This window comes from Gymnoscopelus braueri (assembly GCF_963280865.1).
Source record: "Gymnoscopelus braueri genome assembly, chromosome: 11".
NCBI lineage: Eukaryota > Metazoa > Chordata > Actinopteri > Myctophiformes > Myctophidae > Gymnoscopelus > Gymnoscopelus braueri.
The window spans coordinates 16984555-16998010 of record NC_137613.1 but is presented as its reverse complement, the minus strand read 5'-3'; the positions used below and the strand labels follow the sequence as shown (position 1 = coordinate 16998010).

The following is a 13456-nucleotide window of genomic DNA, read 5'->3' as shown; positions in this document are numbered from 1 at the left end:
AGAGAGAGAGAGAGAGAGAGAGAGAGAGAGAGAGAGAGAGAGAGAGAGAGAGAGAGCAGGGAGTTAGAAAAAAGATGTATATGTATATATATATATATGAGTAAGATAAATTAAGAGAGAGTGTTACGGCCTCCAAACAAATCAAAACAACCAGGGACACCACGAGACGATTGGCAAAGATTAAATGGGTTTTTATTTACTTCCCACAAAGTAAACTTGAACATTGAGGAAAAACATAATGAAACTCAATGCAAATATTTTTCCAAAACGAAGAAACTCAAAGAAGCAAAAGGGCCGGTGAAAATCAACAGAATGTAGGGGGACCAAGACACCCCCTGAAGGCACGTTGAAGTTGCTCCCCCCTCCGTAACTGAAAACACTCAACTCTACCTAAAATCTAAACGAAAAGAGTGACTACAAGGCCATCCCCAGGCCAAACTAAAACAACACACTAAATTAAAGCAATAAAAAAGGAAAGGCTTCCTAGTCTAACTAATGTGGGTCTGAGGCCTGTTTTGCTGGGTCTGTGTCTGCCATCACAATGGCAAGGCTGGCTTCTAAAGCATAATAGGGCTGCAGCAAGTGTGGATTGGGGAATCTTGTGAGTGAGAGTGAGTGAGTGAGTGAGTGAGTGAGTGAGTGAGTGAGTGAGTGAGTGAGTGAGTGAGTGAGTGAGTGAGTGAGTGAGTGAGTGAGTGAGTGAGTGAGTGAGTGAGTGTGAGTGAGTGAGTGAGTGAGTGAGTGAGTGAGTGAGTGAGTGATGTCATGCAACAGAGATATCCCACAGTGCCTTGAGATAGATTTTGTCTCCAATCAGATGTGTCAGGTCAGGTGACATTAAAAACACCATCAACAATGATGGTTATGTTCCCAGCGCTGTTGTGACCTCCTCCCCCTCCCAGCAGGTAATTAGAAAGAAGAGGACACTCAATTACAGACTGATAGAATATCTGCAGCATCTTGTTGCACACAAAGAAGGAGCTGGGCCTTCTCAAAAAGAACGGCGCCTGCTTCTGAGCTTTCTCAAAAAGAACAGCATTGTCTGAACTGCGTTTGTTTCTGAAAATAACTGCGATGTCAGACCAAAGCATTATCCAAAAAGTATAAATTGGCTTATTTTTTCACTCTTAAAACATTGAGTGCCAAACACGAGAATTTTCGTGTTTGCAAATACACCCGACGAGTGCCATAAACGAGAATTCTAGTGTTTGCAATTTTATTTTATTTTTCCACAAGGGGCGCTCTAACGCAACTTAGATCATCATCCTCGGTCCCTGAATGGACGGATGTGACAAGGGCCCAAGATACGTCTCTTCCGTCCTCTACAATGATAGGATCTGGAGAAAAATATCTCCATATTTTTTTACCGTGGTGAAAACAAGCCATTTTCAACGTGCAATCACTCTGCAATGGCGGATCGCGTTAGAAATAGTATCGTTCCAGTCGTTAGTCAGGACCCTTGACCATCGCGCACGCACCCTTCGTTTACATCCGCGTCCTCGTGGAGGCTTCTACAGCTCTAAAGAGCTCAGCGTAAACGGTAAGAACGCTGGCACTAGATGTACCCTGTTTTAAAAAAAACTCTGGCACTTGATGTGTTAAGGACGGTGCATGGCGAGGTCGGTCTGACAATCCACCACTTTGGTTCCAAACAACATAATTATCTTGAAATCTACTGGATTGCCATGAACTGGATTGCCATGAACCCTACCAATTTTGGTTTCTTCTTCGTCCTTATGCCAACTTGTTTTTCGTTTTAAAGCACTTTGAAGTTTTTCTTTTTTTATGCGTTTGGGGTTCTAAAAATGACAGTGTTGGTCAGGTCAAACCATTTTGTTCTGGTTGGGTGTAAGGAGCAGCACGACCTCAAGGGCCTTTTAGACTCTCAGCCTTGTTTACGCCAATTTGGAGCTGCTATGGGGAGGTGAAGTTAATGGAACCATTCTCTGAGCAACCACCAAACAGAGGGGTCGAATTTTAAAAGCATTTATCCATGGGAGAAAATCAAGGTCCTTTAAAAGAAAATACAGCCTTATGTTAAGTATTGTTATAGCAGTGTCATTCTAGCTGTGCACAGATGCTCGCGTTAAAAAGCAATGTCCCGTTTTACATTTCATAGCTGCAACTGCCGGCGATGAGCCAGCCGAAGTGCATATTAATTGATCTACTCCCTCAAAGACAATGGGGGGGGGTATGGGGGGTATGTCCAACTTCAATTTATTCAAGCACAGATGCACTGTGTTTCAGAGGAATAGCTGCAGAATAAAAAGCATCACTGTATGCAACCTGGCCTGCAGGTATACTGTACAGTAAGTTGGAATCAGTCTCCCAGGAGATGGACAAAACATATCGCGGCTGTCGGGTTAAAAACCCTGTATGTCCAAAACAATACTGAAAAATAGATCCTGTGTTCCAATGAATCCAATGTAGTTATTATTTAGTCACAAGATCTTATTAATACTTTTCATTGGTTCAATATTTATAAAAACCCACAGACAGTCTTATAACCACTTTCACTTAAAAAACTAAATTCTAAAACACGAGGCAACCTGTTTTGTAAGTTAGTAGCGTTGAGGAATTTCTAAATTTCAGGGCGGACACTCTTAACCACTAGGTCACCAAGCTGGTACTGAGCTTGTAGATCTGCTATTTTTGCAACTTTAGTGTGACACTGACGAAGTAGCGCATTAATAATAATTTTACAAAAAAACATACAGAGTTTGTGGACATACAAGGATTCTGCCCAGCAGCAACGATAGCATTAGCATTCAGCAGAGCATAACACCCACCATTGATGTCTTTGTACTCTAAGAGAATTCTCAAACCCATCATAGCATCATACACTGGCCCCTATGGTACACTACAGTATATATACACACTTTGCAGGGAGAAGTTAATTCCCTCCCTTAAACCATTAAGACCGGGAATGCATCTGTGTCATTTTCATATTTCTTTTGGCTTTTAAAAAAATAGCAGATATACAAGCTCATTGCGCGGCACCGAGTGCTTGTAGATCTGCTATTTTTAAAAAATCCTCTTTTCTAATCTTTGAATATATATATTTTTAAGCAAACATTTGTAACTCAAATCTTTGCTTCTCGGGGGGGGGGGGGGCAAATACATTATCTAAAAATGTTTTCTAAATGCTAACAGTACTTTGCTAAATGCAGTGGTGCTACAACTTTTTCAGGGTCCAGGGACTCCCAGAAACACAGATCGGAGTTAAAAATGTTCGCTTTAAAACATATATATATTCAAGATTTGCACACATGTTCACAATAAAAAAAAAAAATCAGATCTACAAGCTTGTATATCTGCTTTTTTTGAATAGCCAAAGACTAGGTCTAGGTCTTCATGGGTTAAGCAACCACGGGCTGTATCTGAGTATCATAACACTGATGCAACTAGACAGACTGAAGGTAGAAGGAATAACTCCTCTGAGAACAAACTGAAGGACTAAATAAATATGTATTTCAGATAGGCCATAGTGTAGTGTAGAGCAGTGGTTCCCAACCTTTTCCTTTCAAAGATATTTCTGGGGCTTTTCTGCCTTTATTTTTGATAGTACAGTGAAGATAGGACATGAAACAGGGAGAGAGAAAGAGACGGGAGAGACACACAGCAAAGGCAAAGCCTGGCTCAGGAATCGAATCGCGACATCGCTGTCAGAACCGCTCCGTTTTCAACAATCTCTGAATCAGGGCCCACTTGAAAATCTCAAAAGTGTTTGAGGCCCACCCATCTGGCCACTTAACACGTGGTGCATTTTCACAGCATGTTTACGCCAATGATCTATCAATCGATTGTGTTTCAGCTTGGACCAATGGAACCACCATAGTGTACTTTAAGTCAGTGGTTATCAAAGTGGGGTCCTGGGACCCCCAGGGGTCATTGAGTGGTTCCAGGGGGGGGGGTCCCCAGCCAAATGATTGACAGTTAGGAACCAATTGGAGCCTTATGTGTCTGTAACTCCAGAATACACTCTCAGAGTTAAATGAACACTGATGATAATGCAGTGTAGATTGGGGGTCCGAGAGATCAAAACGGTATCAAATGGGGGTCCGTGGCCTAATGCATATTAAACTGGGGGTCCTTGAAATTAAAATGGTTGAGAATCACTGCTATGGCCATAAAAATCGTCTCTTATGGGGGTCCCTGGCATATCTTTTCAAATGGGGGTCCACGGGCTAAAATGTGTAAATTGGGGGGTCCTTGACATGAAAAAGTTTGAGAGCCAGTGATTTAAATTAGTGTTTAGTGTTCATTGGTAACATTTTTTTTTTATATCAATGTTATGTTATCATTAAAATCAGAGTGTTCTGACAATTATTTGGGGGCCCTCTTGTAATATCCTTACAGAGACAGGAAACCAACGGCAAGACAGAGAGAAGAGACATGAGACGAGACAGGAGTCGGATTCAAACTCGGGTCCTCGTGCTCATTAGCATAATGGTGGTGTGCACTGACTGGCTGAGCCACCAGACACCCCCTGGACAAAAGAAATATTAGAAAAATTTAAAACTGCCCGTTTTCCTTTTATTCGATTTTTTAAATGCAGGGATATATAGCTGAGCCAGGGATTTTTTTTGTCCTGTTTTATAATCATAACTGGAATTGGAGTGAGAAAGAGACATTGTACGGGTGGCAGTTGGAGCCACTCTTGATATATTAAATATAATTGTAATAATAGTATTTTCATCAAAAAGAAATATAATCGTTACAGCCTTTATTTTAGCCGAGTTCTTTCACAGCGCTGTCGTGCTTCATACTCACAGAACTCCTTTCGTGAAGTGATGGGATTTACTTTCATTTATACATTTAAAATAGCTAAAACGCCCCTTTTTTGTATACATAGCACAGTGTAAGAGCTGTGCTATGTAACTTTCCTCTTCTACACCGGATTTGAACCTGGTTTCCTGCGCAAGTGCAGAATATTTTTACCATTGAGCTAATAGAGCCTGCCTGCTTGCTCAGGGGATAAATTGAATCTTGACCATCAGGTCAAAATTCGTGTCAGATCCTGTGTCTAGGTGAGACATGACCTGGAACCATAGTAGATCTAAATGGGTCCATGCCTCAGTTTGGATCTACATGATAATTTTACTATAGTATATATATATATATATATATAACCCATTCTGGGCGGGAACCCCTATTTGTAACTATACTTTTCAGGACGGGAACCCCTGGTGATGTACAGTATATAGCAACATACATTTGTTGTAATTTTTGAATAAATATATAAATATTATAAATATATATATATAAATATTTTTCAGAAAACTTAGGTCAGGATTTAGAAGGTGTTTTTAGAATGGGCCTCAGGTCTAAATGGGATAAAGTACTAAAAAAACGCTGAATAAAACCATGCCCCAGAGCGCTCAGGACAAAGACCACATTATTTTTAATCACTAACGTTTTCAACAGACTGTATCTGCATGTCTGTAACAATGGTTAAGATGTTTGACTTTGGAATCGTCCATTTGATGCTCTATTACACTAATTTCCTCAGCGTTTCCTCTCAGCTACTCTGGGTGAGTTCGGAAATTGCGCACCGGAGCACGCTCGCCTATCAGTTTGTATTGGCCAGTGCGCTCAATGCCGAACGCACCCTTTATGTCAGTAAAGAAAGACTACAAGACTGGGTTTGCCCTCAACTCTCAAAAGAAACTAAACAGCCCAGGATAAATAGAAACATGGCCATTCATTTTGCATTGATGTGGTAGTCAAACTGTGAGAGAGAGAGAGAGAGAGAGAGAGAGAGAGAGAGAGAGAGAGAGAGAGAGAGAGAGAGAGAGAGAGAGAGAGAGAGAGAGAGAGAGAGAGAGAGAGAAATGGGTATGTATAGACAGTTTAACCAACGTTTTGAGGTGAATAAATAATTATGGAGGGAATAAAACATTTTCCTCTGCAGTCTGTATTTATATGTTTGTTTTTTTTCATTTCTTACTGCCGCTGTTGTGTGCAATGTAATTTGCTTGAGCGGGAAAAAAAGGCCAGTGGCGTTCTGCCGACCACCCACACAGATGACTATGAGACAACTGTCTGTGTCTTATATCGTGACAGCTGCGATTCAGTGGGCTTTCATAACGCCCGACATAAACGCTGATTAATTCAATTGATTACTTCATCCTCACCCTCTCAGGTTAGGGTTGCATTGGGCAGCAATCAGATGGTGAAATATTTGCTTGGCAGCTCGCAGTCCATCCATAATTTACGAAAAAAACACACATTTAAAACATGGAAATAAGAGGTTTCTGCCCGACAGCGACGATATATAAAATGAATGCGCTATGTTGTACTTTGCCGTACGACAGTAGGGAAAGTGGTTAAGTCTGTCTGTGGGTTTCATAAATATTTAACCAATAAAAACAGTTTTTACACAAGCTTGGGACTGAATAATAACTACACAGGTTCTTTCTTCCATTTTGTGAAAAGTAACACTTTTGAACAAATCAGGTATCCGCCCCGACGACAATCAGACAAGCACCGTGCAGAATCATAGAGCGGCGGAGACAGACAGCTCTTGTCGATATTGACTGAGTTGAGGTTGAGAGTGAGTAGAGAGAGACTTTCACTGCTGTGAAACACCTGCCACAGAAAGAGCAGCAGAAACACTGAAGGATCACACACACACACACACACACACACACACACACACACACACACACACACACACACACACACACACACACACACACACACACACACACACACACACACACACACACACACACACACACACACACACGCGCGGCAAACAAATATCTGATGTGGTGAGAGAAAGAGAGTATTTAATGTGTCCTTGAGTTTCAGCAAGGTGGCTGAACACAGGAGGAGAAAGAGAGAAACAAACTGAGAAACAGTGTGAAATAGAGAGAGAGAGAGCAGGAGAAAGATGTCAGATAAAAAGGAGATAAGTTAAAGATGATATGAGAGAGAGAGAGAGAGAGAGAGAGCGAGAGAGAGAGAGAGAGAGAGAGAGAGAGAGAGACAGTCACAGATGGACTTCAGGATGGAACAGAGGCAAACAGCCAATAAGAGGGTAGATTGACAGTCCAGTGACAGAGAGAGAGAGAAGACACATTTCTCTCATAGTTGAAATCCTTTGTGAGTGATGATGACGACAATGATTATAATAAAAAAATATCTCAAATTCATATAGCGCTTTTCTAAGTAGCCAAAGTCGCTGCACCTGATTTGGATGCTATCAATGCATTGAATGGGAGGGACATTATCACGTTTTATCAGAAGATTGAATGGGCAAAGTAGGCGACATACTGACCTACCCACGATTTATCAGACCATTCATTAGGTGTTATCAGGACATACTGACCTACCGACGGAGATGACTTATATAAAGTTACGTTTCGGTTTCGGACCATGTCAGAGGCGTGCAGTCTCAAGCGAGACACTGACATTATAGTTTGAATGCTAAAACGTTTGTAAAATGGAGAAACAGAAGACATTATTTTGGATCCTGGAAATCTGGACTGCACTATTGCTCCGTAACTCCTGTATTATCCAGACTCTAGCAGACTAGCTGTACATATTGTATCAGATCCAATCCGTCTTGGAACATTCATGTGAACTCTGTATGCACTAGGATCCAACGGTGATTCTACTTCTGGTGTAGACTCAGGGGTTGGACAGACGTATACTGCTGTTATGATATCACGCTGTGATATTTCAGTTAAGGTAAAATAACATAAAATAGACTGGTCTAACACCGCAATGAAAGGGATTGGGTGAGGTAACGTACCTCCTCCAAATGCTCTTTGAGGAAGTCTAGCAAAGTACTGACTGACCTCTCCATTATTTCAGACTACAACCTGCTCCCATCAGACAGATTGCTGAAAAGGTTTAAAATCAGTGAATCTCCTAAACTCAGGATATAAAATGAGGGGTTGTATGTACTTGAATGCACACATGTCCTTATGTGTTTTTATTAAGCACTTTATGTATTTTCGATCATTGTATATATTATGTGCTTCTTCCGGGTTGGAAACGTATTGGAAAATGTGATGGGTGAGGCCTATTTGGGGCTTCTGCGCGTCACAGAAGCCCCATGGGCTCGTTCATATACAGTGGCCCCACCTGCAATACCTCAAATGGCCAGCATGTCCATTCCGCTTCAATGCAACCACTGGGTTCTGGGGGCTTAGTTTAAGTGCACAAAGCTACTTCCTGATATTCTTCTTCTACTACTCAACTCAAAAGGAAGTTAACCCAAAAGACAGGAAATACCACACAAGTAAGACGCGCGAATGCTGGAAGCGAACACAGCTCGAAAATATTAGTACTGCAGTAGTCCTACTCAAAACTGCCACCTGGTGGAGAGTTCCTAGCCTGGTAAACCCTCCCTCCGGAAATCTCATTTCCATTTGATTTCAGGAGTGAGTCTGGCATGATCGCCCATTCTGCAATATTGGCTGTGGGCTGGAGTTGGGCGGGAGTAATACCGTTGACTGACAACCCCTTCAGCCAATGATCGTTGTTCCCCTTCAGCCAATCAGCAGTTCATTTTTACCACCTCCAGGCTATGTGACGCAACTGGACTTTTGAGACGGCCATGCCCAAAATAGGTTGCCTTATTCGGATACATGCGTGTCACTGCCCGCCCCTGCCGGTTCTCTAAAAAAAAAATTAAAAATAGGCTCTGTCATGATTAATTGACCACATATATGAAGTTAAACAACTAAATTCTATCCAAACGATATCTTAAAAGTAAATTCCGTGCCTCAAAAAAGAAGTTTGAGAGCATTTTAAAACCGAAAGTAAGAAGTGAAGACAACGCACAACAACAATGGCTGCCGTTCGTCTTTTGTCGGCTGCACTCAGGCTGCACTCGGTCCCATTCGGGCTCACTCGAACTCGCCACCTGATTGGCCAACTGTCGCTGTCAATCACAGAACGATGAGCGACGACGCTGATAGACTCGGTTTTTTGGTAATGCGCTAGAAACGCCCATACAAGCCTTCATGCCAGACTCACTCCTCAAATCAAATGGAAATGAGATTTCCGGAGGGAGGGTTTACCAGGCTAGAGAGTTCCAACACACATAGGTTTGGTATTTATAGTGCGCCCCCCATCCAGTTATTAGAATAGTCCCCACTCCTTGAGGTGTTTTTTGTCACTGTATATTTGCACATAATGTGAATTTCTCCTCTGCATTTACCCATCCTATAACAACTAGGAGCAGTGAGTGGCATTCTACGGCGCTCGGGGAGCAATTAGGGGTTTAAGGGTCTTGCTCAGGGACACACATCGACACATTGCTGGCCCGGTCTGGCATCGAACCTGGGACAACCAGGGCCTCTGGCTTCCCAGACTTCCCTGGCTTAACCAATCAGCAAAAGTAGCAGATCTACAAGCTCAAAACGCGACGCGCTAAGGGTCTTGCTCAGGGACACACATCGACACATTGCTGGCCTGGCCTGGCATCGAACCGGGGGCAACCTCTAAATATGTAGAAGTAATAACCACTTCACTTCCTTGTTATTCGATTTGGAAAAACTCCTTTATCTCGCCTCCCTGGATTTCCTCTGCATTTTTGGCGATACATGCTATATTCAACGACCTATAACAAGCGAACGGGGGGTCGCGAAGATTTTTTTTTTCTTTTTCGCGGAAGCAGAGAGATACCCTCCGTGTTTAGCAATGATCGGGGGATCGATCATACTGGAGATAAATATTCTGTGACTAGTTGAAAAGGTAAGGAAAATGAAAAATCGCTGGAAGTGGCTCAGCAAACGATGTTTAATATCTGGCAGTCAAAAAGTTGACAAGTTTGATCCTCAAAGGGACTTTGTTCCACAACTTCGGTGCCAACACAGCAAAGGCACGGTTGCCTGCCTTACTGTGCTAGACCGTGGAGTCTTCATATACAACTGAACTGTTATAACACCCCCCTGCAACGCTCCACTTGCATTTCTGATGCAGACAGCACAGTCTTTCTTTGTTTGTTTGTATACGCCCCAGCCCATAGGAGTACGTGCAGTGATTGATATCAGCCTCCCCGCCAGGCTTCCCTCCCCCGAACACGGGCCAATTGTGTTTGTGTAGACGCTCGACGAAGCCGAAAGCACCGCAGTGGATTCGAGCCCCCAGACTCCACGATGGTGGGTGGGCAGGTATAACACTGCATCGCCCGAGCGCAGACAGCACACTGTTGACTGTCTGGAAACATCTCAATACTGGAAGAGAATTGGAAATCAAGTATTTTGTACTGTTTCTGTTCATTTTGTTATACAGCTATTTAAAATCAAGCAAGCAAGTAATCAAGAGGGAACAATTTCTGGAAGAAATGAACGAAGAATAAAAATGGATTTAACGATCGTCAGATGAATAGCACCTCATGGTCTGACAACATAAAAAAGTTCAATATCAATCGAGTTCACGCATCCGAACCCAGCATTTGCATTCTGCGTCCCTAAACTCACAACCCCTTGTTTAAATAAAACAATACATGATTATCTTCCATCGAATCAATTAACATTTTATTATTACCATAGAAGGAGACCAGGATGCCCACTTTTCAGAATCAACCCCACAGAATGAGAACTGCTGCACAAGAATTAGCTGCAGGGAAAAGTTCAATTAAAGGCAGCTTCATGAGCATCCTCATAAGTGTCTTTATTAAATCTCACCAAAAAATAACTATCAAAAGCTTTCAATTACAGTGACTCTTTCTCTACCTTTTTGCCTCTGTATGCTCTGAACACTATCATCAACCTAATCTCACAAGCCAGCCTACAGTATCTGTTCCAAAGTCTTAAAAACGCTCCAGAGACTAGTCTATAATTCAGCCAATTACAATTGTGGAAGAGCAAGCTGTCATCTTTCCACTGGAAAAGCTCTACTATAGACCAGAATGATATATTCACACTCAAGGTTCAACGTTACTTTATTTCTCCCTGGAGATTTTTTTGTTGTTGTGCTTTTTACCCCCTTTTTTCTCCCCAATTTAGTCATTGGGCCAATTATTTCCTCCCCACACACATTCGTGTGTTGGCACTGCTGTTGCCTCCTACTGACTCACATGCCAGTAAGGAGCCCCCACCGGGAGGACGTAGAGCCTCCGCCCCAACTCCTCCCACCCAACACTCCCTGCTGACAGATGGCGCTGACTGGATGATCATTGTTGGAAATGAAGAGTGGTTTGGTGGCAATCATCTATCGCAAGACACCGCGGTGATACCGCCCCTCTGATCGACGAGAAATGCCACGTTTCCATCGAGACAATTGAAGGCTTGGTTCCTAGAAGGCCAATTACCATCATAGCGCAAATGTCAATGACTTGAAAATTAAGACGTGGGAACATTATCCCAACTGAGAATTCTAGTAAAAGACATCAATGTATCTAAACATACATTACGAGACAAGTAGGCCTTCAGGATTCGAAACAAAAAATAGCAAAAGTAGCAGATCCACAGAAGCTCAAAATGCGTCGCTTCGCCGCCGCGTTTAGAGCTTGTGGATCTGCTGCTTTTGATGCTTTTGTGTGATGCTGTAGTATGATCAAGTAGGGGGTTAATTTATGACAAAACATCAAAAGTTAACAATATTCAAGTTCTAGTTCAAACAGTGTTATTTGTCATACAGCCATCTACTGTAAATACAGGTGTAATATATGGCATTTCTTCAGGATCAATGCATATTACAGTGATTTTTTTGTTTAAAAACTCATTGTTTTGTTCAATATTCCCCAAATTCCCTAGTGAGCTGTACAATTCCCCGGTGTGCTAGGGTCAGACACTCAATTCGCTCGTGATTGATATGGTTTTATTCCCGTAGTAATGTTCCATCAACAGTTTGGAAGGGATGTTGCCTGGGGTGGTGCAAACACCTCTATAATCCCATTCCGAGGGACTACAAACACGTCCAGATGGCGATTGATTAATGAAGAGCGATAGCACATACTTTGTCTACTCGCCAGAGACGAATGACGTCAAAGAATGTCGGAGGTTGGTGTAAAAAAAGAAGAGTGGAGATCTTGAGGTAAAAGGCACTGGATACAGTGTGCAGTGGGCAACGTTCATAAATCAGAGCAGAGCCGCAACGAGCAGAACATTTTTTGGGGAAAAAACTCTCGCTTTATCAAGACCTGCCAAAGCCGAAAGAAGTTTGACTTTGTTTGGAGTATGCTGCATGCCAGCATAAAGCTGTGACAATATGGTGCCACAATTAGATAGAAATTATGTAACATTACTGAAGAAGAAGACGAATGTTTTTGTTTGTACTCCATCTTTGCTGATACAGTCTTATTTGATATAACGCCGACATGTTTCGACCTGAAGTGGTCTGCATCATGGCTAAATGGGCTTTAATTTATTAAATAAATGCTGTTCCCTCTTTTAACTGCCCAGATTTTTTTTATCTGATGTTTTATCCCATCTGACCCAGTAGCACCTTTTACCATTTTAACTGTTTTGGCTATTACGTCTGCGGTGAGCACCTGGTTGCCTCGTTCTCCCTGATACATATAACCATTGACAACATGGCTCGAGCTGTGAATCCATACAGGACGACACTGACAAATCAGAGAGGAAAAAAAGACTATAACTGGATGATCATCGTTTGAAATGAAGAGCAGATTGGTGGCAATCATCTATCACGAGACACTCCACGGTGATGCCGCCCTCAGGATCAATGAGAAATGCCACATCTCCATCGAAGAAATTGAAGGATTGGTTCCAGAAGGCTGATTTTCATCACAGCATGAATGTCAATGACTTGATATTCAAGTGATAGCCTACTACAACGCTACATCAGACTCTGACATGGGAACATTATCCCACCTGAAAATTATTGGCCTTATACAACAATGATACAGTGATTGAGAACAGACATAGTGCATACAACAAGCGCAATTGGTGAGACAATGTGCCTCAGATGTTCATAAATTAGCATATATACACAACAACAGTGCTGTGATGACACAGAGTGCCTCAGATGTTCATAATGGTGGTGGTGGGGTGGCGGAGTCATTCGGAGGCTTAACAGACTTAAAATACATGCAGGCTTAAGGCCCGGACGGTTGGCATAACCGTCTGGGCACCTGGGCTGGTAATCCAGCCTGCAGCATGTCGCGGGATCGACTCGACGACCGTTGCTGCGTGTCACTCTCCCCCATCTCTCTCCCCATCTCCTGTCAGTCTACTGTTCCTATCAATAAAGGCAGAAAAAGCCCAACAAAATATATTTAAAAAATAGGGCTTAAGTGGTTAATCAATTTGTTGATAAACCAAAAAAAATCTATTAATCGAAAAAGTAACCAATATAATTATCACTAGGAGAATGATTGTATTATTGGATGTGTGTGTGTGTGTGTGTGTGTGTGTGTGTGTGTGTGTGTGTGTGTGTGTGTGTGTGTGCGCGCGCGCGTGCGTGTGCGTGCGTGCGCATATGCCCGAAGTGCGACAGCCTCCGACACAGCACGCAAAAGTTGGTGCCA

The 13456-nt window shown here is 42.5% G+C and overlaps 1 protein-coding gene across 1 annotated transcript in view; it reads right to left on the bottom strand.

Moving 5' to 3' along the window:
• The window catches only part of grin2da (glutamate receptor, ionotropic, N-methyl D-aspartate 2D, a), a gene marked incomplete at both ends in the record, with an annotated part of 249084 nt that overhangs the window by 199525 nt on the left and 36103 nt on the right, over positions 1–13456 (bottom strand). The gene's annotated exons all lie outside the window — the stretch shown is intronic.